Genomic DNA, 27,976 nt, shown 5'->3' with positions numbered 1-27,976 from the left:
AGACTTAGATTCTCAGAACAAGACTTAGATTCTTCTTAGCTTAGATTCTTAGAACAAGACGTAGATTCTTAGAACAACACTTAGATTCTCAGAACAAGACTTAGATTCTCAGAACAAGACTTAGATTCTTCTTAGCTTAGATTCTTAGAACAAGACTTAGATTCTCAGAACAAGACTTAGATTCTTCTTAGCTTAGATTCTTAGAACAAGACTTAGATTCTCAGAACAAGACTTAGATTCTTCTTAGCTTAGATTCTTAGAACAAGACTTAGATTCTTAGAACAAGACTTAGATTATCAGAACAAGACTTAGATTCTTCTTAGCTTAGATTCTTAGAACAAGACTTAGATTCTTCGAACAAGACTTAGATTCTTAGAACAAGACTTAGATTCTTCCAACAAGACTTAGATTCTTAGAACAAGACTTAGATTCTGAGAACAAGACTTAGATTCGTCGAACAAGACTTAGATTCTTAAAACAAGACTTAGATTCTTAGAACAAGACTTAGATTCTCAGAACAAGACTTAGATTCTTCTTAGCTTAGATTCTTAGAACAAGACTTAGATTCTTAGAACAAGACTTAGATTCTCAGAACAAGACTTAGATTCTTCTTCGCTTAGATTCTTAGAAGAAGACTTAGATTCTTCTTCGCTTAGATTCTTAGAACAAGACTTAGATTATTCTTCGCTTCGATTCTTAGAACAAGACTTAGATTCTGAGAACAAGACGAAGATTCTTAGAACAAGACTTAGATTCTTAGAACAAGACTTAGATTCTGAGAACAAGACTTAGATTCTTCGAACAAGACTAAGATTCTTAGAACAAGACTTAGATTCTGAGAACAAGACTTAGATTCTTTGAACAAGACTTAGATTCTTAGAACAAGACTTAGATTCTTCTTAGCTTAGATTCTTCGAACAAGACTTAGATTCTTAGAACAAGACTTAGATTCTTCCAACAAGACTTAGATTCTTAGAACAAGACTTAGATTCTGAGAACAAGACTTAGATTCGTCGAACAAGACTTAGATTCTTAAAACAAGACTTAGATTCTTAGAACAAGACTTAGATTCTCAGAACAAGACTTAGATTCTTCTTAGCTTAGATTCTTAGAACAAGACTTAGATTCTTAGAACAAGACTTAGATTCTGAGAACAAGACTTAGATTCTTCGAACAAGACTAAGATTCTTAGAACAAGACTTAGATTCTGAGAACAAGACTTAGATTCTTTGAACAAGACTTAGATTCTTAGAACAAGACTTAGATTCTTCTTAGCTTAGATTCTTCGAACAAGACTTAGATTCTTCTTAGCTTAGATTCTTCGAACAAGACTTAGATTCTTAGACCAAGACTTAGATTCTTCTTAGCTTAGATTCTTCGAACAAGACTTAGATTCTTAGAACAAGACTTAGATTCTTCTTAGCTTAGATTCTTCGAACAAGACTTAGATTCTTCGAACAAGACTTAGATTCTTCGAAAAAGACTTAGATCCTTAGATCAAGACTTAGATTCTTAGAACAAGACTTAGATTCTTAGAACAAGACTTAGATTCTCAGAACAAGACTTAGATTCTTCTTAGCTTAGATTCTTAGAACAAGACGTAGATTCTTAGAACAAGACTTAGATTCTCAGAACAAGACTTAGATTCTCAGAACAAGACTTAGATTCTTCTTAGCTTAGATTCTTAGAACAAGACTTAGATTCTCAGAACAAGACTTAGATTCTTCTTAGCTTAGATTCTTAGAACAAGACTTAGATTCTCAGAACAAGACTTAGATTCTTCTTAGCTTAGATTCTTAGAACAAGACTTAGATTCTTAGAACAAGACTTAGATTATCAGAACAAGACTTAGATTCTTCTTAGCTTAGATTCTTAGAACAAGACTTAGATTCTTCGAACAAGACTTAGATTCTTAGAACAAGACTTAGATTCTTCCAACAAGACTTAGATTCTTAGAACAAGACTTAGATTCTGAGAACAAGACTTAGATTCGTCGAACAAGACTTAGATTCTTAAAACAAGACTTAGATTCTTAGAACAAGACTTAGATTCTCAGAACAAGACTTAGATTCTTCTTAGCTTAGATTCTTAGAACAAGACTTAGATTCTTAGAACAAGACTTAGATTCTCAGAACAAGACTTAGATTCTTCTTCGCTTAGATTCTTAGAAGAAGACTTAGATTCTTCTTCGCTTAGATTCTTAGAACAAGACTTAGATTATTCTTCGCTTCGATTCTTAGAACAAGACTTAGATTCTGAGAACAAGACGAAGATTCTTAGAACAAGACTTAGATTCTTAGAACAAGACTTAGATTCTGAGAACAAGACTTAGATTCTTCGAACAAGACTAAGATTCTTAGAACAAGACTTAGATTCTGAGAACAAGACTTAGATTCTTTGAACAAGACTTAGATTCTTAGAACAAGACTTAGATTCTTCTTAGCTTAGATTCTTCGAACAAGACTTAGATTCTTAGAACAAGACTTAGATTCTTCCAACAAGACTTAGATTCTTAGAACAAGACTTAGATTCTGAGAACAAGACTTAGATTCGTCGAACAAGACTTAGATTCTTAAAACAAGACTTAGATTCTTAGAACAAGACTTAGATTCTCAGAACAAGACTTAGATTCTTCTTAGCTTAGATTCTTAGAACAAGACTTAGATTCTTAGAACAAGACTTAGATTCTGAGAACAAGACTTAGATTCTTCGAACAAGACTAAGATTCTTAGAACAAGACTTAGATTCTGAGAACAAGACTTAGATTCTTTGAACAAGACTTAGATTCTTAGAACAAGACTTAGATTCTTCTTAGCTTAGATTCTTCGAACAAGACTTAGATTCTTCTTAGCTTAGATTCTTCGAACAAGACTTAGATTCTTAGACCAAGACTTAGATTCTTCTTAGCTTAGATTCTTCGAACAAGACTTAGATTCTTAGAACAAGACTTAGATTCTTCTTAGCTTAGATTCTTCGAACAAGACTTAGATTCTTCGAACAAGACTTAGATTCTTCGAAAAAGACTTAGATCCTTAGATCAAGACTTAGATTCTTAGAACAAGACTTAGATTCTTAGAACAAGACTTAGATTCTCAGAACAAGACTTAGATTCTTCTTAGCTTAGATTCTTAGAACAAGACGTAGATTCTTAGAACAAGACTTAGATTCTCAGAACAAGACTTAGATTCTCAGAACAAGACTTAGATTCTTCTTAGCTTAGATTCTTAGAACAAGACTTAGATTCTCAGAACAAGACTTAGATTCTTCTTAGCTTAGATTCTTAGAACAAGACTTAGATTCTCAGAACAAGACTTAGATTCTTCTTAGCTTAGATTCTTAGAACAAGACTTAGATTCTTAGAACAAGACTTAGATTATCAGAACAAGACTTAGATTCTTCTTAGCTTAGATTCTTAGAACAAGACTTAGATTCTTCGAACAAGACTTAGATTCTTAGAACAAGACTTAGATTCTTCCAACAAGACTTAGATTCTTAGAACAAGACTTAGATTCTGAGAACAAGACTTAGATTCGTCGAACAAGACTTAGATTCTTAAAACAAGACTTAGATTCTTAGAACAAGACTTAGATTCTCAGAACAAGACTTAGATTCTTCTTAGCTTAGATTCTTAGAACAAGACTTAGATTCTTAGAACAAGACTTAGATTCTCAGAACAAGACTTAGATTCTTCTTCGCTTAGATTCTTAGAAGAAGACTTAGATTCTTCTTCGCTTAGATTCTTAGAACAAGACTTAGATTATTCTTCGCTTCGATTCTTAGAACAAGACTTAGATTCTGAGAACAAGACGAAGATTCTTAGAACAAGACTTAGATTCTTAGAACAAGACTTAGATTCTGAGAACAAGACTTAGATTCTTCGAACAAGACTAAGATTCTTAGAACAAGACTTAGATTCTGAGAACAAGACTTAGATTCTTTGAACAAGACTTAGATTCTTAGAACAAGACTTAGATTCTTCTTAGCTTAGATTCTTCGAACAAGACTTAGATTCTTAGAACAAGACTTAGATTCTTCCAACAAGACTTAGATTCTTAGAACAAGACTTAGATTCTGAGAACAAGACTTAGATTCGTCGAACAAGACTTAGATTCTTAAAACAAGACTTAGATTCTTAGAACAAGACTTAGATTCTCAGAACAAGACTTAGATTCTTCTTAGCTTAGATTCTTAGAACAAGACTTAGATTCTTAGAACAAGACTTAGATTCTCAGAACAAGACTTAGATTCTTCTTCGCTTAGATTCTTAGAAGAAGACTTAGATTCTTCTTCGCTTAGATTCTTAGAACAAGACTTAGATTATTCTTCGCTTCGATTCTTAGAACAAGACTTAGATTCTGAGAACAAGACGAAGATTCTTAGAACAAGACTTAGATTCTTAGAACAAGACTTAGATTCTGAGAACAAGACTTAGATTCTTCGAACAAGACTAAGATTCTTAGAACAAGACTTAGATTCTGAGAACAAGACTTAGATTCTTTGAACAAGACTTAGATTCTTAGAACAAGACTTAGATTCTTCTTAGCTTAGATTCTTCGAACAAGACTTAGATTCTTCTTAGCTTAGATTCTTCGAACAAGACTTAGATTCTTAGACCAAGACTTAGATTCTTCTTAGCTTAGATTCTTCGAACAAGACTTAGATTCTGAGAACAAGACTTAGATTCTTCCAACAAGACTTAGATTCTTAGAACAAGACTTAGATTCTGAGAACAAGACTTAGATTCGTCGAACAAGACTTAGATTCTTAAAACAAGACTTAGATTCTTAGAACAAGACTTAGATTCTCAGAACAAGACTTAGATTCTTCTTAGCTTAGATTCTTAGAACAAGACTTAGATTCTTAGAACAAGACTTAGATTCTCAGAACAAGACTTAGATTCTTCTTCGCTTAGATTCTTAGAAGAAGACTTAGATTCTTCTTCGCTTAGATTCTTAGAACAAGACTTAGATTATTCTTCGCTTCGATTCTTAGAACAAGACTTAGATTCTGAGAACAAGACGAAGATTCTTAGAACAAGACTTAGATTCTTAGAACAAGACTTAGATTCTGAGAACAAGACTTAGATTCTTCGAACAAGACTAAGATTCTTAGAACAAGACTTAGATTCTGAGAACAAGACTTAGATTCTTTGAACAAGACTTAGATTCTTAGAACAAGACTTAGATTCTTCTTAGCTTAGATTCTTCGAACAAGACTTAGATTCTTCTTAGCTTAGATTCTTCGAACAAGACTTAGATTCTTAGACCAAGACTTAGATTCTTCTTAGCTTAGATTCTTCGAACAAGACTTAGATTCTTAGAACAAGACTTAGATTCTTCTTAGCTTAGATTCTTCGAACAAGACTTAGATTCTTCGAACAAGACTTAGATTCTTCGAAAAAGACTTAGATTCTTAGATCAAGACTTAGATTCTTAGAACAAGACTTAGATTCTTAGAACAAGACTTAGATTCTCAGAACAAGACTTAGATTCTTCTTAGCTTAGATTCTTAGAACAAGACGTAGATTCTTAGAACAAGACTTAGATTCTCAGAACAAGACTTAGATTCTCAGAACAAGACTTAGATTCTTCTTAGCTTAGATTCTTAGAACAAGACTTAGATTCTCAGAACAAGACTTAGATTCTTCTTAGCTTAGATTCTTAGAACAAGACTTAGATTCTCAGAACAAGACTTAGATTCTTCTTAGCTTAGATTCTTAGAACAAGACTTAGATTCTTAGAACAAGACTTAGATTATCAGAACAAGACTTAGATTCTTCTTAGCTTAGATTCTTAGAACAAGACTTAGATTCTTCGAACAAGACTTAGATTCTTAGAACAAGACTTAGATTCTTCCAACAAGACTTAGATTCTTAGAACAAGACTTAGATTCTGAGAACAAGACTTAGATTCGTCGAACAAGACTTAGATTCTTAAAACAAGACTTAGATTCTTAGAACAAGACTTAGATTCTCAGAACAAGACTTAGATTCTTCTTAGCTTAGATTCTTAGAACAAGACTTAGATTCTTAGAACAAGACTTAGATTCTCAGAACAAGACTTAGATTCTTCTTCGCTTAGATTCTTAGAAGAAGACTTAGATTCTTCTTCGCTTAGATTCTTAGAACAAGACTTAGATTATTCTTCGCTTCGATTCTTAGAACAAGACTTAGATTCTGAGAACAAGACGAAGATTCTTAGAACAAGACTTAGATTCTTAGAACAAGACTTAGATTCTGAGAACAAGACTTAGATTCTTCGAACAAGACTAAGATTCTTAGAACAAGACTTAGATTCTGAGAACAAGACTTAGATTCTTTGAACAAGACTTAGATTCTTAGAACAAGACTTAGATTCTTCTTAGCTTAGATTCTTCGAACAAGACTTAGATTCTTAGAACAAGACTTAGATTCTTCCAACAAGACTTAGATTCTTAGAACAAGACTTAGATTCTGAGAACAAGACTTAGATTCGTCGAACAAGACTTAGATTCTTAAAACAAGACTTAGATTCTTAGAACAAGACTTAGATTCTCAGAACAAGACTTAGATTCTTCTTAGCTTAGATTCTTAGAACAAGACTTAGATTCTTAGAACAAGACTTAGATTCTGAGAACAAGACTTAGATTCTTCGAACAAGACTAAGATTCTTAGAACAAGACTTAGATTCTGAGAACAAGACTTAGATTCTTTGAACAAGACTTAGATTCTTAGAACAAGACTTAGATTCTTCTTAGCTTAGATTCTTCGAACAAGACTTAGATTCTTCTTAGCTTAGATTCTTCGAACAAGACTTAGATTCTTAGACCAAGACTTAGATTCTTCTTAGCTTAGATTCTTCGAACAAGACTTAGATTCTTAGAACAAGACTTAGATTCTTCTTAGCTTAGATTCTTCGAACAAGACTTAGATTCTTCGAACAAGACTTAGATTCTTCGAAAAAGACTTAGATTCTTAGATCAAGACTTAGATTCTTAGAACAAGACTTAGATTCTTAGAACAAGACTTAGATTCTCAGAACAAGACTTAGATTCTTCTTAGCTTAGATTCTTAGAACAAGACGTAGATTCTTAGAACAAGACTTAGATTCTCAGAACAAGACTTAGATTCTCAGAACAAGACTTAGATTCTTCTTAGCTTAGATTCTTAGAACAAGACTTAGATTCTCAGAACAAGACTTAGATTCTTCTTAGCTTAGATTCTTAGAACAAGACTTAGATTCTCAGAACAAGACTTAGATTCTTCTTAGCTTAGATTCTTAGAACAAGACTTAGATTCTTAGAACAAGACTTAGATTATCAGAACAAGACTTAGATTCTTCTTAGCTTAGATTCTTAGAACAAGACTTAGATTCTTCGAACAAGACTTAGATTCTTAGAACAAGACTTAGATTCTTCCAACAAGACTTAGATTCTTAGAACAAGACTTAGATTCTGAGAACAAGACTTAGATTCGTCGAACAAGACTTAGATTCTTAAAACAAGACTTAGATTCTTAGAACAAGACTTAGATTCTCAGAACAAGACTTAGATTCTTCTTAGCTTAGATTCTTAGAACAAGACTTAGATTCTTAGAACAAGACTTAGATTCTCAGAACAAGACTTAGATTCTTCTTCGCTTAGATTCTTAGAAGAAGACTTAGATTCTTCTTCGCTTAGATTCTTAGAACAAGACTTAGATTATTCTTCGCTTCGATTCTTAGAACAAGACTTAGATTCTGAGAACAAGACGAAGATTCTTAGAACAAGACTTAGATTCTTAGAACAAGACTTAGATTCTGAGAACAAGACTTAGATTCTTCGAACAAGACTAAGATTCTTAGAACAAGACTTAGATTCTGAGAACAAGACTTAGATTCTTTGAACAAGACTTAGATTCTTAGAACAAGACTTAGATTCTTCTTAGCTTAGATTCTTCGAACAAGACTTAGATTCTTAGAACAAGACTTAGATTCTTCCAACAAGACTTAGATTCTTAGAACAAGACTTAGATTCTGAGAACAAGACTTAGATTCGTCGAACAAGACTTAGATTCTTAAAACAAGACTTAGATTCTTAGAACAAGACTTAGATTCTCAGAACAAGACTTAGATTCTTCTTAGCTTAGATTCTTAGAACAAGACTTAGATTCTTAGAACAAGACTTAGATTCTCAGAACAAGACTTAGATTCTTCTTCGCTTAGATTCTTAGAAGAAGACTTAGATTCTTCTTCGCTTAGATTCTTAGAACAAGACTTAGATTATTCTTCGCTTCGATTCTTAGAACAAGACTTAGATTCTGAGAACAAGACGAAGATTCTTAGAACAAGACTTAGATTCTTAGAACAAGACTTAGATTCTGAGAACAAGACTTAGATTCTTCGAACAAGACTAAGATTCTTAGAACAAGACTTAGATTCTGAGAACAAGACTTAGATTCTTTGAACAAGACTTAGATTCTTAGAACAAGACTTAGATTCTTCTTAGCTTAGATTCTTCGAACAAGACTTAGATTCTTCTTAGCTTAGATTCTTCGAACAAGACTTAGATTCTTAGACCAAGACTTAGATTCTTCTTAGCTTAGATTCTTCGAACAAGACTTAGATTCTGAGAACAAGACTTAGATTCGTCGAACAAGACTTAGATTCTTAAAACAAGACTTAGATTCTTAGAACAAGACTTAGATTCTCAGAACAAGACTTAGATTCTTCTTAGCTTAGATTCTTAGAACAAGACTTAGATTCTTAGAACAAGACTTAGATTCTCAGAACAAGACTTAGATTCTTCTTCGCTTAGATTCTTAGAAGAAGACTTAGATTCTTCTTCGCTTAGATTCTTAGAACAAGACTTAGATTATTCTTCGCTTCGATTCTTAGAACAAGACTTAGATTCTGAGAACAAGACGAAGATTCTTAGAACAAGACTTAGATTCTTAGAACAAGACTTAGATTCTGAGAACAAGACTTAGATTCTTCGAACAAGACTAAGATTCTTAGAACAAGACTTAGATTCTGAGAACAAGACTTAGATTCTTTGAACAAGACTTAGATTCTTAGAACAAGACTTAGATTCTTCTTAGCTTAGATTCTTCGAACAAGACTTAGATTCTTAGAACAAGACTTAGATTCTTCTTCGCTTAGATTCTTAGAAGAAGACTTAGATTCTTCTTCGCTTAGATTCTTAGAACAAGACTTAGATTATTCTTCGCTTCGATTCTTAGAACAAGACTTAGATTCTGAGAACAAGACTTAGATTCTTTGAACAAGACTTAGATTCTTAGAACAAGACTTAGATTCTTCTTAGCTTAGATTCTTCGAACAAGACTTAGATTCTCAGAACAAGACTTAGATTCTTCTTCGCTTAGATTCTTAGAAGAAGACTTAGATTCTTCTTCGCTTAGATTCTTAGAACAAGACTTAGATTATTCTTCGCTTCGATTCTTAGAACAAGACTTAGATTCTGAGAACAAGACGAAGATTCTTAGAACAAGACTTAGATTCTTAGAACAAGACTTAGATTCTGAGAACAAGACTTAGATTCTTCGAACAAGACTAAGATTCTTAGAACAAGACTTAGATTCTGAGAACAAGACTTAGATTCTTTGAACAAGACTTAGATTCTTAGAACAAGACTTAGATTCTTCTTAGCTTAGATTCTTCGAACAAGACTTAGATTCTTCTTAGCTTAGATTCTTCGAACAAGACTTAGATTCTTAGACCAAGACTTAGATTCTTCTTAGCTTAGATTCTTCGAACAAGACTTAGATTCTGAGAACAAGACTTAGATTCGTCGAACAAGACTTAGATTCTTAAAACAAGACTTAGATTCTTAGAACAAGACTTAGATTCTCAGAACAAGACTTAGATTCTTCTTAGCTTAGATTCTTAGAACAAGACTTAGATTCTTAGAACAAGACTTAGATTCTCAGAACAAGACTTAGATTCTTCTTCGCTTAGATTCTTAGAAGAAGACTTAGATTCTTCTTCGCTTAGATTCTTAGAACAAGACTTAGATTATTCTTCGCTTCGATTCTTAGAACAAGACTTAGATTCTGAGAACAAGACGAAGATTCTTAGAACAAGACTTAGATTCTTAGAACAAGACTTAGATTCTGAGAACAAGACTTAGATTCTTCGAACAAGACTAAGATTCTTAGAACAAGACTTAGATTCTGAGAACAAGACTTAGATTCTTTGAACAAGACTTAGATTCTTAGAACAAGACTTAGATTCTTCTTAGCTTAGATTCTTCGAACAAGACTTAGATTCTTAGAACAAGACTTAGATTCTTCCAACAAGACTTAGATTCTTAGAACAAGACTTAGATTCTGAGAACAAGACTTAGATTCGTCGAACAAGACTTAGATTCTTAAAACAAGACTTAGATTCTTAGAACAAGACTTAGATTCTCAGAACAAGACTTAGATTCTTCTTAGCTTAGATTCTTAGAACAAGACTTAGATTCTTAGAACAAGACTTAGATTCTCAGAACAAGACTTAGATTCTTCTTCGCTTAGATTCTTAGAAGAAGACTTAGATTCTTCTTCGCTTAGATTCTTAGAACAAGACTTAGATTATTCTTCGCTTCGATTCTTAGAACAAGACTTAGATTCTGAGAACAAGACGAAGATTCTTAGAACAAGACTTAGATTCTTAGAACAAGACTTAGATTCTGAGAACAAGACTTAGATTCTTCGAACAAGACTAAGATTCTTAGAACAAGACTTAGATTCTGAGAACAAGACTTAGATTCTTTGAACAAGACTTAGATTCTTAGAACAAGACTTAGATTCTTCTTAGCTTAGTTTCTTCGAACAAGACTTAGATTCTTCTTAGCTTAGATTCTTCGAACAAGACTTAGATTCTTAGACCAAGACTTAGATTCTTCTTAGCTTAGATTCTTCGAACAAGACTTAGATTCTTAGAACAAGACTTAGATTCTTCTTAGCTTAGATTCTTCGAACAAGACTTAGATTCTTCGAACAAGACTTAGATTCTTCGAAAAAGACTTAGATTCTTAGATCAAGACTTAGATTCTTAGAACAAGACTTAGATTCTTAGAACAAGACTTAGATTCTCAGAACAAGACTTAGATTCTTCTTAGCTTAGATTCTTAGAACAAGACGTAGATTCTTAGAACAAGACTTAGATTCTCAGAACAAGACTTAGATTCTCAGAACAAGACTTAGATTCTTCTTAGCTTAGATTCTTAGAACAAGACTTAGATTCTCAGAACAAGACTTAGATTCTTCTTAGCTTAGATTCTTAGAACAAGACTTAGATTCTCAGAACAAGACTTAGATTCTTCTTAGCTTAGATTCTTAGAACAAGACTTAGATTCTTAGAACAAGACTTAGATTATCAGAACAAGACTTAGATTCTTCTTAGCTTAGATTCTTAGAACAAGACTTAGATTCTTCGAACAAGACTTAGATTCTTAGAACAAGACTTAGATTCTTCCAACAAGACTTAGATTCTTAGAACAAGACTTAGATTCTGAGAACAAGACTTAGATTCGTCGAACAAGACTTAGATTCTTAAAACAAGACTTAGATTCTTAGAACAAGACTTAGATTCTCAGAACAAGACTTAGATTCTTCTTAGCTTAGATTCTTAGAACAAGACTTAGATTCTTAGAACAAGACTTAGATTCTCAGAACAAGACTTAGATTCTTCTTCGCTTAGATTCTTAGAAGAAGACTTAGATTCTTCTTCGCTTAGATTCTTAGAACAAGACTTAGATTATTCTTCGCTTCGATTCTTAGAACAAGACTTAGATTCTTCTTCGCTTAGATTCTTAGAACAAGACCTAGATTCTTCTTCGCTTAGATTCTTAGAACAAGACCTGGATGCTTCTTCGCTTCGATTCTTAGAACAAGACTTAGATGCTTCTTCGCTTAGATTCTTAGAACAAGACTTAGATTCTTAGAACAAGACTTAGATTCTTCTTCGCTTAGATTCTTAGAACAAGACTTAGATTCTTCTTCGCTTAGATTCTTAGAACAAGACCTAGATTCTTCTTCGCTTAGATTCTTAGAACAAGACTTACATTCTTAGAACAAGACTTAGATTCTGAGAACAAGACTTAGATTCTTAGAACAAGACTTAGATTCTTAGAACAAGACTTAGATTCTTGTTAGCTTAGATTTTTTGAACGAGACTTAGATTCTTCTTCGCTTAGATTCTAAGAACAAGACTTAGATTCTTCTTAACTTAGATTCGTAGAACAAGACTAAGATTCTTCTTCGCTTAGATTCTTAGAACAAGACTTAGATTCTTCTTCGCTTAGATTCTTAGAACAAGACTTAGATTCTTCTTCGCTTAGATTCTTAGAACAAGACTTAGATTCTTCTTCGCTTAGATTCTTAGAACAAGACCTAGATTCTTCTTCGCTTAGATTCTTAGAACAAGACTGAGATTCTTCTTCGCTTCGATTCTTAGAACAAGACCTAGATTCTTCTTCGCTTCGACTCTTAGACCAAGACATAGATTCTTCTTCGCTTAGATTCTTAGAACAAGACTTAGATTCTGAGAACAAGACGAAGATTCTTAGAACAAGACTTAGATTCTTAGAACAAGACTTAGATTCTGAGAACAAGACTTAGATTCTTCGAACAAGACTAAGATTCTTAGAACAAGACTTAGATTCTGAGAACAAGACTTAGATTCTTTGAACAAGACTTAGATTCTTAGAACAAGACTTAGATTCTTCTTCGCTTAGATTCTTAGAACAAGACTTACATTCTTAGAACAAGACTTAGATTCTGAGAACAAGACTTAGATTCTTAGAACAAGACTTAGATTCTTAGAACAAGACTTAGATTCTTGTTAGCTTAGATTTTTTGAACGAGACTTAGATTCTTCTTCGCTTAGATTCTAAGAACAAGACTTAGATTCTTCTTAACTTAGATTCGTAGAACAAGACTAAGATTCTTCTTCGCTTAGATTCTTAGAACAAGACTTAGATTCTTCTTCGCTTAGATTCTTAGAACAAGACTTAGATTCTTCTTCGCTTAGATTCTTAGAACAAGACTTAGATTCTTCTTCGCTTAGATTCTTAGAACAAGACCTAGATTCTTCTTCGCTTAGATTCTTAGAACAAGACTGAGATTCTTCTTCGCTTCGATTCTTAGAACAAGACCTAGATTCTTCTTTGCTTCGACTCTTAGACCAAGACATAGATTCTTCTTCGCTTAGATTCTTAGAACAAGACTTAGATTCTGAGAACAAGACGAAGATTCTTAGAACAAGACTTAGATTCTTAGAACAAGACTTAGATTCTGAGAACAAGACTTAGATTCTTCGAACAAGACTAAGATTCTTAGAACAAGACTTAGATTCTGAGAACAAGACTTAGATTCTTTGAACAAGACTTAGATTCTTAGAACAAGACTTAGATTCTTCTTAGCTTAGATTCTTCGAACAAGACTTAGATTCTTCTTAGCTTAGATTCTTCGAACAAGACTTAGATTCTTAGACCAAGACTTAGATTCTTCTTAGCTTAGATTCTTCGAACAAGACTTAGATTCTTAGAACAAGACTTAGATTCTTCTTAGCTTAGATTCTTCGAACAAGACTTCGATTCTTCGAACAAGACTTAGATTCTTCGAAAAAGACTTAGATTCTTAGATCAAGACTTAGATTCTTAGAACAAGACTTAGATTCTTAGAACAAGACTTAGATTCTCAGAACAAGACTTAGATTCTTCTTAGCTTAGATTCTTAGAACAAGACGTAGATTCTTAGAACAAGACTTAGATTCTCAGAACAAGACTTAGATTCTCAGAACAAGACTTAGATTCTTCTTAGCTTAGATTCTTAGAACAAGACTTAGATTCTCAGAACAAGACTTAGATTCTTCTTAGCTTAGATTCTTAGAACAAGACTTAGATTCTCAGAACAAGACTTAGATTCTTCTTAGCTTAGATTCTTAGAACAAGACTTAGATTCTTAGAACAAGACTTAGATTATCAGAACAAGACTTAGATTCTTCTTAGCTTAGATTCTTAGAACAAGACTTAGATTCTTCGAACAAGACTTAGATTCTTAGAACAAGACTTAGATTCTTCCAACAAGACTTAGATTCTTAGAACAAGACTTAGATTCTGAGAACAAGACTTAGATTCGTCGAACAAGACTTAGATTCTTAAAACAAGACTTAGATTCTTAGAACAAGACTTAGATTCTCAGAACAAGACTTAGATTCTTCTTAGCTTAGATTCTTAGAACAAGACTTAGATTCTTAGAACAAGACTTAGATTCTCAGAACAAGACTTAGATTCTTCTTCGCTTAGATTCTTAGAAGAAGACTTAGATTCTTCTTCGCTTAGATTCTTAGAACAAGACTTAGATTATTCTTCGCTTCGATTCTTAGAACAAGACTTAGATTCTTCTTCGCTTAGATTCTTAGAACAAGACCTAGATTCTTCTTCGCTTAGATTCTTAGAACAAGACCTGGATGCTTCTTCGCTTCGATTCTTAGAACAAGACTTAGATGCTTCTTCGCTTAGATTCTTAGAACAAGACTTAGATTCTTAGAACAAGACTTAGATTCTTCTTCGCTTAGATTCTTAGAACAAGACTTAGATTCTTCTTCGCTTAGATTCTTAGAACAAGACCTAGATTCTTCTTCGCTTAGATTCTTAGAACAAGACTTACATTCTTAGAACAAGACTTAGATTCTGAGAACAAGACTTAGATTCTTAGAACAAGACTTAGATTCTTAGAACAAGACTTAGATTCTTGTTAGCTTAGATTTTTTGAACGAGACTTAGATTCTTCTTCGCTTAGATTCTAAGAACAAGACTTAGATTCTTCTTAACTTAGATTCGTAGAACAAGACTAAGATTCTTCTTCGCTTAGATTCTTAGAACAAGACTTAGATTCTTCTTCGCTTAGATTCTTAGAACAAGACTTAGATTCTTCTTCGCTTAGATTCTTAGAACAAGACTTAGATTCTTCTTCGCTTAGATTCTTAGAACAAGACCTAGATTCTTCTTCGCTTAGATTCTTAGAACAAGACTGAGATTCTTCTTCGCTTCGATTCTTAGAACAAGACCTAGATTCTTCTTCGCTTCGACTCTTAGACCAAGACATAGATTCTTCTTCGCTTAGATTCTTAGAACAAGACTTAGATTCTTAGAACAAGACTAGGATTCTTCGAACAAGACTTAGATTCTTCTTCGCTTCGATTCTTCGAACAAGACTTAGATTCTTCTTCGCTTAGATTCTTAGAACAAGACTTAGATTCTTCTACGCTTAGATTCTTAGAACAAGACTTAGATTCTTCTTCGCTTAGATTCTTAGAACAAGACTTAGATTCTTAGAACAAGACGAAGATTCTTCTTCACTTAGATTCTTCAGACAAGACTTAGATTCTTCTTCGCTTAGATTCTTATAAAAAGACTAAGATTCTTCTTCGCTTAGATTCTTCGAACAAGACTGAGATTCTTCTTTGCTTCGATTCTTAGAACAAGACTTAGATTCTTCTTCGCTTAGATTCTTAGAACAAGACTTAGATTATTCTTCGCTTCGATTCTTAGAACAAGACTTAGATTCTTCTTCGCTTAGATTCTTAGAACAAGACTTAGATTCTTCTTCGCTTTGATTCTTCGAACAAGACTTAAAGTCTTCTTTGCTTAGATTCTTAGAACAAGACTTAGATTCTTCTTCGCTTAGATTCTTCGAACAAGACTTAGATTCTTCTTCGCTTCGATTCTTCGAACAAGACTTAGATTCTTCTTCGCTTAGATTCTTCGAACAAGACTGAGATTCTTCTTCGCTTAGATTCTTAGAATAAGACTTAGTTTCTTCTTCGCTTAGATTCTTAGAACAAGACTTAGATTCTTCTTTGCTTAGATTCTTAGAACAAGACTTAGATTCTTCTTCGCTTAGATTCTTAGAACAAGACTTAGATTATTCTTCGCTTCGATTATTAGAACAAGACTTAGATTCTTCTTCGCTTAGATTCTTAGAACAAGACTTAGATTCTTCTTCGCTTGGATTCTTCGAACAAGACTTAAAGTCTTCTTTGCTTAGATTCTTAGAACAAGACTTAGATTCTTCTTCGCTTAGATTCTTCGAACAAGACTTAGAATCTTCTTCGCTTAGATTCTTAGAACAAGACTTAGAATCTTCTTTGCTTAGATTCTCAGAACAAGACTTAGATTCTTAGAACAAGACTTAGATTCTTCTTCGCTTAGATTCTTAGAACAAGACTTAGATTAATTCTTCGCTTCAATTCTTAGAACAAGACTTAGATTCTTCTTCGCTTAGATTCTTAGAACAAGACTTAGATTCTTCTTCGCTTTGATTCTTCGAACAAAACTTAAAGTCTTCTTTGCTTAGATTCTTAGAACAAGACTTAGATTCTTCTTCGCTTAGATTCTTCGAACAAGACTTAGAATCTTCTTCGCTTAGATTCTTAGAACAAGACTTAGAATCTTCTTCGCTTAGATTCTCAGAACAAGACTTAGATTCTTAGAACAAGACTTAGAATCTTCTTCGCTTAGATTCTCAGAACAAGACTTAGATTCTTAGAACAAGACTTAGATTCTTAGAACAAGACTGAGATTCTTAGAACAAGACTTAGATTCTTAGAACAAGACTTAGATTCTTAGAACAAGACTGAGATTCTTAGAACAAGACTTAGATTCTTAGAACAAGACTGAGATTCTTAGAACAAGACTTAGATTCTTAGAACAAGACTGAGATTCTTAGAACAAGACTTAGATTCTTAGAACAAGACTTAGATTCTTAGAACAAGACTTAGATTCTTAGAACAAGACTTAGATTCTTAGAACAAGACTTAGATTCTTAGAACAAGACTGAGATTCTTAGAACAAGACTTAGATTCTTAGAACAAGACTGAGATTCTTCGAACAAGACTTAGATTCTTCTTAGCTTAGATTCTTAGAACAAGACTTAGATTCTTAGAACAAGACTTAGATTCTTCTTAGCTGAGATTCTTAGAACAAGACTTAGATTCTTAGAACAAGACTTAGATTCTTCTTAGCTTAGATTCTTAGAACAAGACTTAGATTCTTAGAACAAGACTTCGATTCTTCTTTGCTTAGATTCTTAGAACAAGACTTAGATTCTTCTTCGCTTAGATTCTTAGAACAAGACTTAGATTCTTCTTCGCTTCGATTCTTAGAACAAGACTTAGATTCTTCTTCGCTTAGATTCTTAGAACAAGACTTAGATTATTCTTCGTTTCGATTCTTAGAACAAGACTTAGATTCTTCTTCGCTTAGATTCTTAGAACAAGACCTAGATTCTTCTTCGCTTAGATTCTTAGAACAAGACCTGGATTCTTCTTCGCTTAGATTCTTAGAACAAGACTTAGATTGTTCTTCGCTTAGATTCTTAGAACAAGACTTAGATTCTTAGAACAAGACTTAGATTATCAGAACAAGACTTAGATTCTTCTTAGCTTAGATTCTTAGAACAAGACTTAGATTCTTCGAACAAGACTTAGATTCTTAGAACAAGACTTAGATTCTTCCAACAAGACTTAGATTCTTAGAACAAGACTTAGATTCTGAGAACAAGACTTAGATTCGTCGAACAAGACTTAGATTCTTAAAACAAGACTTAGATTCTTAGAACAAGACTTAGATTCTCAGAACAAGACTTAGATTCTTCTTAGCTTAGATTCTTAGAACAAGACTTAGATTCTTAGAACAAGACTTAGATTCTCAGAACAAGACTTAGATTCTTCTTCGCTTAGATTCTTAGAAGAAGACTTAGATTCTTCTTCGCTTAGATTCTTAGAACAAGACTTAGATTATTCTTCGCTTCGATTCTTAGAACAAGACTTAGATTCTTCTTCGCTTAGATTCTTAGAACAAGACCTAGATTCTTCTTCGCTTAGATTCTTAGAACAAGACCTGGATGCTTCTTCGCTTCGATTCTTAGAACAAGACTTAGATGCTTCTTCGCTTAGATTCTTAGAACAAGACTTAGATTCTTAGAACAAGACTTAGATTCTTCTTCGCTTAGATTCTTAGAACAAGACTTAGATTCTTCTTCGCTTAGATTCTTAGAACAAGACCTAGATTCTTCTTCGCTTAGATTCTTAGAACAAGACTTACATTCTTAGAACAAGACTTAGATTCTGAGAACAAGACTTAGATTCTTAGAACAAGACTTAGATTCTTAGAACAAGACTTAGATTCTTGTTAGCTTAGATTTTTTGAACGAGACTTAGATTCTTCTTCGCTTAGATTCTAAGAACAAGACTTAGATTCTTCTTAACTTAGATTCGTAGAACAAGACTAAGATTCTTCTTCGCTTAGATTCTTAGAACAAGACTTAGATTCTTCTTCGCTTAGATTCTTAGAACAAGACTTAGATTCTTCTTCGCTTAGATTCTTAGAACAAGACTTAGATTCTTCTTCGCTTAGATTCTTAGAACAAGACCTAGATTCTTCTTCGCTTAGATTCTTAGAACAAGACTGAGATTCTTCTTCGCTTCGATTCTTAGAACAAGACCTAGATTCTTCTTCGCTTCGACTCTTAGACCAAGACATAGATTCTTCTTCGCTTAGATTCTTAGAACAAGACTTAGATTCTGAGAACAAGACGAAGATTCTTAGAACAAGACTTAGATTCTTAGAACAAGACTTAGATTCTGAGAACAAGACTTAGATTCTTCGAACAAGACTAAGATTCTTAGAACAAGACTTAGATTCTGAGAACAAGACTTAGATTCTTTGAACAAGACTTAGATTCTTAGAACAAGACTTAGATTCTTCTTCGCTTAGATTCTTAGAACAAGACTTACATTCTTAGAACAAGACTTAGATTCTGAGAACAAGACTTAGATTCTTAGAACAAGACTTAGATTCTTAGAACAAGACTTAGATTCTTGTTAGCTTAGATTTTTTGAACGAGACTTAGATTCTTCTTCGCTTAGATTCTAAGAACAAGACTTAGATTCTTCTTAACTTAGATTCGTAGAACAAGACTAAGATTCTTCTTCGCTTAGATTCTTAGAACAAGACTTAGATTCTTCTTCGCTTAGATTCTTAGAACAAGACTTAGATTCTTCTTCGCTTAGATTCTTAGAACAAGACTTAGATTCTTCTTCGCTTAGATTCTTAGAACAAGACCTAGATTCTTCTTCGCTTAGATTCTTAGAACAAGACTGAGATTCTTCTTCGCTTCGATTCTTAGAACAAGACCTAGATTCTTCTTTGCTTCGACTCTTAGACCAAGACATAGATTCTTCTTCGCTTAGATTCTTAGAACAAGACTTAGATTCTGAGAACAAGACGAAGATTCTTAGAACAAGACTTAGATTCTTAGAACAAGACTTAGATTCTGAGAACAAGACTTAGATTCTTCGAACAAGACTAAGATTCTTAGAACAAGACTTAGATTCTGAGAACAAGACTTAGATTCTTTGAACAAGACTTAGATTCTTAGAACAAGACTTAGATTCTTCTTAGCTTAGATTCTTCGAACAAGACTTAGATTCTTCTTAGCTTAGATTCTTCGAACAAGACTTAGATTCTTAGACCAAGACTTAGATTCTTCTTAGCTTAGATTCTTCGAACAAGACTTAGATTCTTAGAACAAGACTTAGATTCTTCTTAGCTTAGATTCTTCGAACAAGACTTCGATTCTTCGAACAAGACTTAGATTCTTCGAAAAAGACTTAGATTCTTAGATCAAGACTTAGATTCTTAGAACAAGACTTAGATTCTTAGAACAAGACTTAGATTCTCAGAACAAGACTTAGATTCTTCTTAGCTTAGATTCTTAGAACAAGACGTAGATTCTTAGAACAAGACTTAGATTCTCAGAACAAGACTTAGATTCTCAGAACAAGACTTAGATTCTTCTTAGCTTAGATTCTTAGAACAAGACTTAGATTCTCAGAACAAGACTTAGATTCTTCTTAGCTTAGATTCTTAGAACAAGACTTAGATTCTCAGAACAAGACTTAGATTCTTCTTAGCTTAGATTCTTAGAACAAGACTTAGATTCTTAGAACAAGACTTAGATTATCAGAACAAGACTTAGATTCTTCTTAGCTTAGATTCTTAGAACAAGACTTAGATTCTTCGAACAAGACTTAGATTCTTAGAACAAGACTTAGATTCTTCCAACAAGACTTAGATTCTTAGAACAAGACTTAGATTCTGAGAACAAGACTTAGATTCGTCGAACAAGACTTAGATTCTTAAAACAAGACTTAGATTCTTAGAACAAGACTTAGATTCTCAGAACAAGACTTAGATTCTTCTTAGCTTAGATTCTTAGAACAAGACTTAGATTCTTAGAACAAGACTTAGATTCTCAGAACAAGACTTAGATTCTTCTTCGCTTAGATTCTTAGAAGAAGACTTAGATTCTTCTTCGCTTAGATTCTTAGAACAAGACTTAGATTATTCTTCGCTTCGATTCTTAGAACAAGACTTAGATTCTTCTTCGCTTAGATTCTTAGAACAAGACCTAGATTCTTCTTCGCTTAGATTCTTAGAACAAGACCTGGATGCTTCTTCGCTTCGATTCTTAGAACAAGACTTAGATGCTTCTTCGCTTAGATTCTTAGAACAAGACTTAGATTCTTAGAACAAGACTTAGATTCTTCTTCGCTTAGATTCTTAGAACAAGACTTAGATTCTTCTTCGCTTAGATTCTTAGAACAAGACCTAGATTCTTCTTCGCTTAGATTCTTAGAACAAGACTTACATTCTTAGAACAAGACTTAGATTCTGAGAACAAGACTTAGATTCTTAGAACAAGACTTAGATTCTTAGAACAAGACTTAGATTCTTGTTAGCTTAGATTTTTTGAACGAGACTTAGATTCTTCTTCGCTTAGATTCTAAGAACAAGACTTAGATTCTTCTTAACTTAGATTCGTAGAACAAGACTAAGATTCTTCTTCGCTTAGATTCTTAGAACAAGACTTAGATTCTTCTTCGCTTAGATTCTTAGAACAAGACTTAGATTCTTCTTCGCTTAGATTCTTAGAACAAGACTTAGATTCTTCTTCGCTTAGATTCTTAGAACAAGACCTAGATTCTTCTTCGCTTAGATTCTTAGAACAAGACTGAGATTCTTCTTCGCTTCGATTCTTAGAACAAGACCTAGATTCTTCTTCGCTTCGACTCTTAGACCAAGACATAGATTCTTCTTCGCTTAGATTCTTAGAACAAGACTTAGATTCTTAGAACAAGACTAGGATTCTTCGAACAAGACTTAGATTCTTCTTCGCTTCGATTCTTCGAACAAGACTTAGATTCTTCTTCGCTTAGATTCTTAGAACAAGACTTAGATTCTTCTACGCTTAGATTCTTAGAACAAGACTTAGATTCTTCTTCGCTTAGATTCTTAGAACAAGACTTAGATTCTTAGAACAAGACGAAGATTCTTCTTCACTTAGATTCTTCAGACAAGACTTAGATTCTTCTTCGCTTAGATTCTTATAAAAAGACTAAGATTCTTCTTCGCTTAGATTCTTCGAACAAGACTGAGATTCTTCTTTGCTTCGATTCTTAGAACAAGACTTAGATTCTTCTTCGCTTAGATTCTTAGAACAAGACTTAGATTATTCTTCGCTTCGATTCTTAGAACAAGACTTAGATTCTTCTTCGCTTAGATTCTTAGAACAAGACTTAGATTCTTCTTCGCTTTGATTCTTCGAACAAGACTTAAAGTCTTCTTTGCTTAGATTCTTAGAACAAGACTTAGATTCTTCTTCGCTTAGATTCTTCGAACAAGACTTAGATTCTTCTTCGCTTCGATTCTTCGAACAAGACTTAGATTCTTCTTCGCTTAGATTCTTCGAACAAGACTGAGATTCTTCTTCGCTTAGATTCTTAGAATAAGACTTAGTTTCTTCTTCGCTTAGATTCTTAGAACAAGACTTAGATTCTTCTTTGCTTAGATTCTTAGAACAAGACTTAGATTCTTCTTCGCTTAGATTCTTAGAACAAGACTTAGATTATTCTTCGCTTCGATTATTAGAACAAGACTTAGATTCTTCTTCGCTTAGATTCTTAGAACAAGACTTAGATTCTTCTTCGCTTGGATTCTTCGAACAAGACTTAAAGTCTTCTTTGCTTAGATTCTTAGAACAAGACTTAGATTCTTCTTCGCTTAGATTCTTCGAACAAGACTTAGAATCTTCTTCGCTTAGATTCTTAGAACAAGACTTAGAATCTTCTTTGCTTAGATTCTCAGAACAAGACTTAGATTCTTAGAACAAGACTTAGATTCTTCTTCGCTTAGATTCTTAGAACAAGACTTAGATTAATTCTTCGCTTCAATTCTTAGAACAAGACTTAGATTCTTCTTCGCTTAGATTCTTAGAACAAGACTTAGATTCTTCTTCGCTTTGATTCTTCGAACAAAACTTAAAGTCTTCTTTGCTTAGATTCTTAGAACAAGACTTAGATTCTTCTTCGCTTAGATTCTTCGAACAAGACTTAGAATCTTCTTCGCTTAGATTCTTAGAACAAGACTTAGAATCTTCTTCGCTTAGATTCTCAGAACAAGACTTAGATTCTTAGAACAAGACTTAGAATCTTCTTCGCTTAGATTCTCAGAACAAGACTTAGATTCTTAGAACAAGACTTAGATTCTTAGAACAAGACTGAGATTCTTAGAACAAGACTTAGATTCTTAGAACAAGACTTAGATTCTTAGAACAAGACTGAGATTCTTAGAACAAGACTTAGATTCTTAGAACAAGACTGAGATTCTTAGAACAAGACTTAGATTCTTAGAACAAGACTGAGATTCTTAGAACAAGACTTAGATTCTTAGAACAAGACTTAGATTCTTAGAACAAGACTTAGATTCTTAGAACAAGACTTAGATTCTTAGAACAAGACTTAGATTCTTAGAACAAGACTGAGATTCTTAGAACAAGACTTAGATTCTTAGAACAAGACTGAGATTCTTCGAACAAGACTTAGATTCTTCTTAGCTTAGATTCTTAGAACAAGACTTAGATTCTTAGAACAAGACTTAGATTCTTCTTAGCTTAGATTCTTAGAACAAGACTTAGATTCTTAGAACAAGACTTAGATTCTTCTTAGCTTAGATTCTTAGAACAAGACTTAGATTCTTAGAACAAGACTTCGATTCTTCTTTGCTTAGATTCTTAGAACAAGACTTAGATTCTTCTTCGCTTAGATTCTTAGAACAAGACTTAGATTCTTCTTCGCTTCGATTCTTAGAACAAGACTTAGATTCTTCTTCGCTTAGATTCTTAGAACAAGACTTAGATTATTCTTCGTTTCGATTCTTAGAACAAGACTTAGATTCTTCTTCGCTTAGATTCTTAGAACAAGACCTAGATTCTTCTTCGCTTAGATTCTTAGAACAAGACCTGGATTCTTCTTCGCTTAGATTCTTAGAACAAGACTTAGATTGTTCTTCGCTTAGATTCTTAGAACAAGACTTAGATTCTTAGAACAAGACTTAGATTCTTCTTCGCTTAGATTCTTAGAACAAGACTTAGATTCTTCTTCGCTTAGATTCTTAGAACAAGACCTAGATTCTTCTTCGCTTAGATCCTTAGAACAAGACTTACATTCTTAGAACAACACTTAGATTCTGAGAACAAGACTTAGTTTCTTAGAACAAGACTTAGATTCTTAGAACAAGACTTAGATTCTTGTTAGCTTAGATTCTTTGAACAAGACTTAGATTCTTCTTTGCTTAGATTCTAAGAACAAGACTTAGATTCTTCTTAACTTAGATTCGTAGAACAAGACTAAGATTCTTCTTCACTTAGATTCTTAGAACAAGACTTAGATTCTTCTTCGCTTAGATTCTTAGAACAAGACTTAGATTCTTCTTCGCTTAGATTCTTAGAACAAGACTTAGATTCTTCTTCGCTTAGATTCTTAGAACAAGACCTAGATTCTTCTTCGCTTAGATTCTTAGAACAAGACTGAGATTCTTCTTTACTTCGATTCTTAGAACAAGACCTAGATTCTTCTTCGCTTCGACTCTTAGACCAAGACATAGATTCTTCTTCGCTTAGATTCTTAGAACAAGACGAAGATTCTCAGAACAAGACTTAGATTCTTAGAACAAGACTTAGATTCTCAGAACAAGACTTAGATTCTTAGAACAAGACTTAGATTCTTCGAACAAGACTTAGATTCTTAGAACAAGACTTAGATTCTTAGAACAAGACTTAGATTCTCAGAACAAGCTTAGATTCTTAGAACAAGACTTAGATTCTTAGAACAAGACTTAGATTCTTAGAACAAGACTTAGATTCTTAGAACAAGACTTAGATTCTTAGAACAAGACTTAGATTCTTAGAACAAGACTTAGATTCTTAGAACAAGACTTAGATTCTTAGAACAAGACTTAGATTCTTACAACAAGACTTAGATTCTTAGAACAAGACTTAGATTCTTAGAACAAGACTTAGATTCTTAGAACAAGACTTAGATTCTTAGAACAAGACTTAGATTCTTAGAACAAGACTTAGATTCATAGAACAAGACTGAGATTCTTAGAACAAGACTTAGATTCTTAGAACAAGACTTAGATTCTTAGAACAAGACTTAGATTCTTAGAACAAGACTGAGATTCTTAGAACAAGACTTAGATTCTTAGAACAAGACTGAGATTCTTAGAACAAGACTTAGATTCTTAGAACAAGACTTAGATTCTTAGAACAAGACTTAGATTCTTAGAACAAGACTTAGATTCTTCGAACAAGACTGAGATTCTTAGAACAAGACTTAGATTCTTAGAACAAGACTGAGATTCTTAGAACAAGACTTAGATTCTTAGAACAAGACTTAGATTCTTAGAACAAGACTTAGATTCTTAGAACAAGACTTAGATTCTTAGAACAAGTCTTAGATTCTTAGAACAAGACTTAGATTCTTCGAACAAGACTTAGATTCTTCTTAGCTTAGATTCTTAGAACAAGACTTAGATTCTTAGAACAAGACTTAGATTCTTCTTAGCTTAGATTCTTAGAACAAGACTTAGATTCTTAGAACAAGACTTCGATTCTTCTTTGCTTAGATTCTTAGAACAAGACTTAGATTCTTCTTCGCTTAGATTCTTAGAACAAGACTTAGATTCTTCTTCGCTTAGATTCTTAGAAGAAGACTTAGATTCTTCTTCGCTTAGATTCTTAGAACAAGACTTAGATTATTCTTCGCTTCGATTCTTAGAACAAGACTTAGATTCTTCTTCGCTTAGATTCTTAGAACAAGACCTAGATTCTTCTTCGCTTAGATTCTTAGAACAAGACCTGGATGCTTCTTCGCTTAGATTCTTAGAACAAGACTTAGATGCTTCTTCGCTTAGATTCTTAGAACAAGACTTAGATTCTTAGAACAAGACTTAGATTCTTCTTCGCTTAGATTCTTAGAACAAGACTTAGATTCTTCTTCGCTTAGATTCTTAGAACAAGACCTAGATTCTTCTTCGCTTAGATTCTTAGAACAAGACTTACATTCTTAGAACAAGACTTAGATTCTGAGAACAAGACTTAGATTCTTAGAACAAGACTTAGATTCTTAGAACAAGACTTAGATTCTTGTTAGCTTAGATTCTTTGAACAAGACTTAGATTCTTCTTCGCTTAGATTCTAAGAACAAGACTTAGATTCTTCTTAACTTAGATTCGTAGAACAAGACTAAGATTCTTCTTCGCTTAGATTCTTAGAACAAGACTTAGATTCTTCTTCGCTTAGATTCTTAGAACAAGACTTAGATTCTTCTTCGCTTAGATTCTTAGAACAAGACTTAGATTCTTCTTCGCTTAGATTCTTAGAACAAGACCTAGATTCTTCTTCGCTTAGATTCTTAGAACAAGACTTAGATTCTTCTTCGCTTCGATTCTTAGAACAAGACCTAGATTCTTCTTCGCTTCGACTCTTAGACCAAGACATAGATTCTTCTTCGCTTAGATTCTTAGAACAAGACTTAGATTCTTAGAACAAGACTAGGATTCTTCGAACAAGACTTAGATTCTTCTTCGCTTCGATTCTTCGAACAAGACTTAGATTCTTCTTCGCTTAGATTCTTAGAACAAGACTTAGATTCTTCTTCGCTTAGATTCTTAGAACAAGACTTAGATTCTTCTTCGCTTAGATTCTTAGAACAAGACTTAGATTCTTAGAACAAGACGAAGATTCTTCTTCACTTAGATTCTTCAGACAAGACTTAGATTCTTCTTCGCTTAGATTCTTATAACAAGACTAAGATTCTTCTTCGCTTAGATTCTTCGAACAAGACTGAGATTCTTCTTTGCTTAGATTCTTAGAACAAGACTTAGATTCTTCTTCGCTTAGATTCTTAGAACAAGACTTAGATTATTCTTCGCTTCGATTCTTAGAACAAGACTTAGATTCTTCTTCGCTTAGATTCTTGGAACAAGACTTAGATTCTTCTTCGCTTTGATTCTTCGAACAAGACTTAAAGTCTTCTTTGCTTAGATTCTTAGAACAAGACTTAGATTCTTCTTCGCTTAGATTCTTCGAACAAGACTTAGATTCTTCTTCGCTTCGATTCTTCGAACAAGACTTAGATTCTTCTTTGCTTAGATTCTTCGAACAAGACTGAGATTCTTCTTCGCTTAGATTCTTAGAACAAGACTTAGTTTCTTCTTCGCTTAGATTCTTAGAACAAGACTTAGATTCTTCTTTGCTTAGATTCTTAGAACAAGACTTAGATTCTTCTTCGCTTAGATTCTTAGAACAAGACTTAGATTATTCTTCGCTTCGATTCTTAGAACAAGACTTAGATTCTTCTTCGCTTAGATTCTTAGAACAAGACTTAGATTCTTCTTCGCTTGGATTCTTCGAACAAGACTTAAAGTCTTCTTTGCTTAGATTCTTAGAACAAGACTTAGATTCTTCTTCGCTTAGATTCTTCGAACAAGACTTAGAATCTTCTTCGCTTAGATTCTTAGAACAAGACTTAGAATCTTCTTTGCTTAGATTCTCAGAACAAGACTTAGATTCTTAGAACAAGACTTAGATTCTTCTTCGCTTAGATTCTTAGAACAAGACTTAGATTATTCTTCGCTTCGATTCTTAGAACAAGACTTAGATTCTTCTTCGCTTAGATTCTTAGAACAAGACTTAGATTCTTCTTCGCTTTGATTCTTCGAACAAGACTTAAAGTCTTCTTTGCTTAGATTCTTAGAACAAGACTTAGATTCTTCTTCGCTTAGATTCTTCGAACAATACTTAGAATCTTCTTCGCTTAGATTCTTAGAACAAGACTTAGAATCTTCTTCGCTTAGATTCTCAGAACAAGACTTAGATTCTTAGAACAAGACTTAGATTCTTAGAACAAGACTGAGATTCTTAGAACAAGACTTAGATTCTTAGAACAAGACTTAGATTCTTAGAACAAGACTTAGATTCTTAGAACAAGACTGAGATTCTTAGAACAAGACTTAGATTCTTAGAACAAGACTTAGATTCTTAGAACAAGACTGAGATTCTTAGAACAAGACTTAGATTCTTAGAACAAGACTTAGATTCTTAGAACAAGACTGAGATTCTTAGAACAAGACTTAGATTCTTAGGACAAGACTTAGATTCTTAGAACAAGACTGAGATTCTTAGAACAAGACTTAGATTCTTAGAACAAGACTGAGATTCTTAGAACAAGACTTAGATTCTTAGAACAAGACTTAGATTCTTAGAACAAGACTTAGATTCTTAGAACAAGACTTAGATTCTTAGAACAAGACTTAGATTCTTAGAACAAGACTGAGATTCTGAGAACAAGACTTAGATTCTTAGAACAAGACTGAGATTCTTAGAACAAGACTTAGATTCTTAGAACAAGACTTAGATTCTTAGAACAAGACTTAGATTCTTAGAACAAGACTTAGATTCTTAGAACAAGACTTAGATTCTTAGAACAAGACTTAGATTCTTAGAACAAGACTTAGATTCTTCAAACAAGACTTAGATTCTTCTTAGCTTAGATTCTTAGAACAAGACTTAGATTCTTAGAACAAGACTTAGATTCTTCTTAGCTTA

General features: G+C 33.0%; 1 protein-coding gene across 1 annotated transcript in view; it reads right to left on the bottom strand.

Annotated features, from left to right (window-relative positions):
* The window catches only part of LOC144893653 (uncharacterized), a 1,023,192-nt gene that overhangs the window by 659,589 nt on the left and 335,627 nt on the right, over window positions 1-27,976 (bottom strand). The gene's annotated exons all lie outside the window — the stretch shown is intronic.

This window comes from Myxine glutinosa, chromosome 9, assembly GCF_964187855.1.
Source record: "Myxine glutinosa chromosome 9, kmMyxGlut1.1, whole genome shotgun sequence".
In the NCBI taxonomy this organism is placed as follows: Eukaryota; Metazoa; Chordata; class Myxini; order Myxiniformes; family Myxinidae; genus Myxine; species Myxine glutinosa.
The sequence above is the reverse complement of the archived record's forward strand: the minus strand, read 5'-3'. Positions and strand labels throughout refer to the sequence as shown.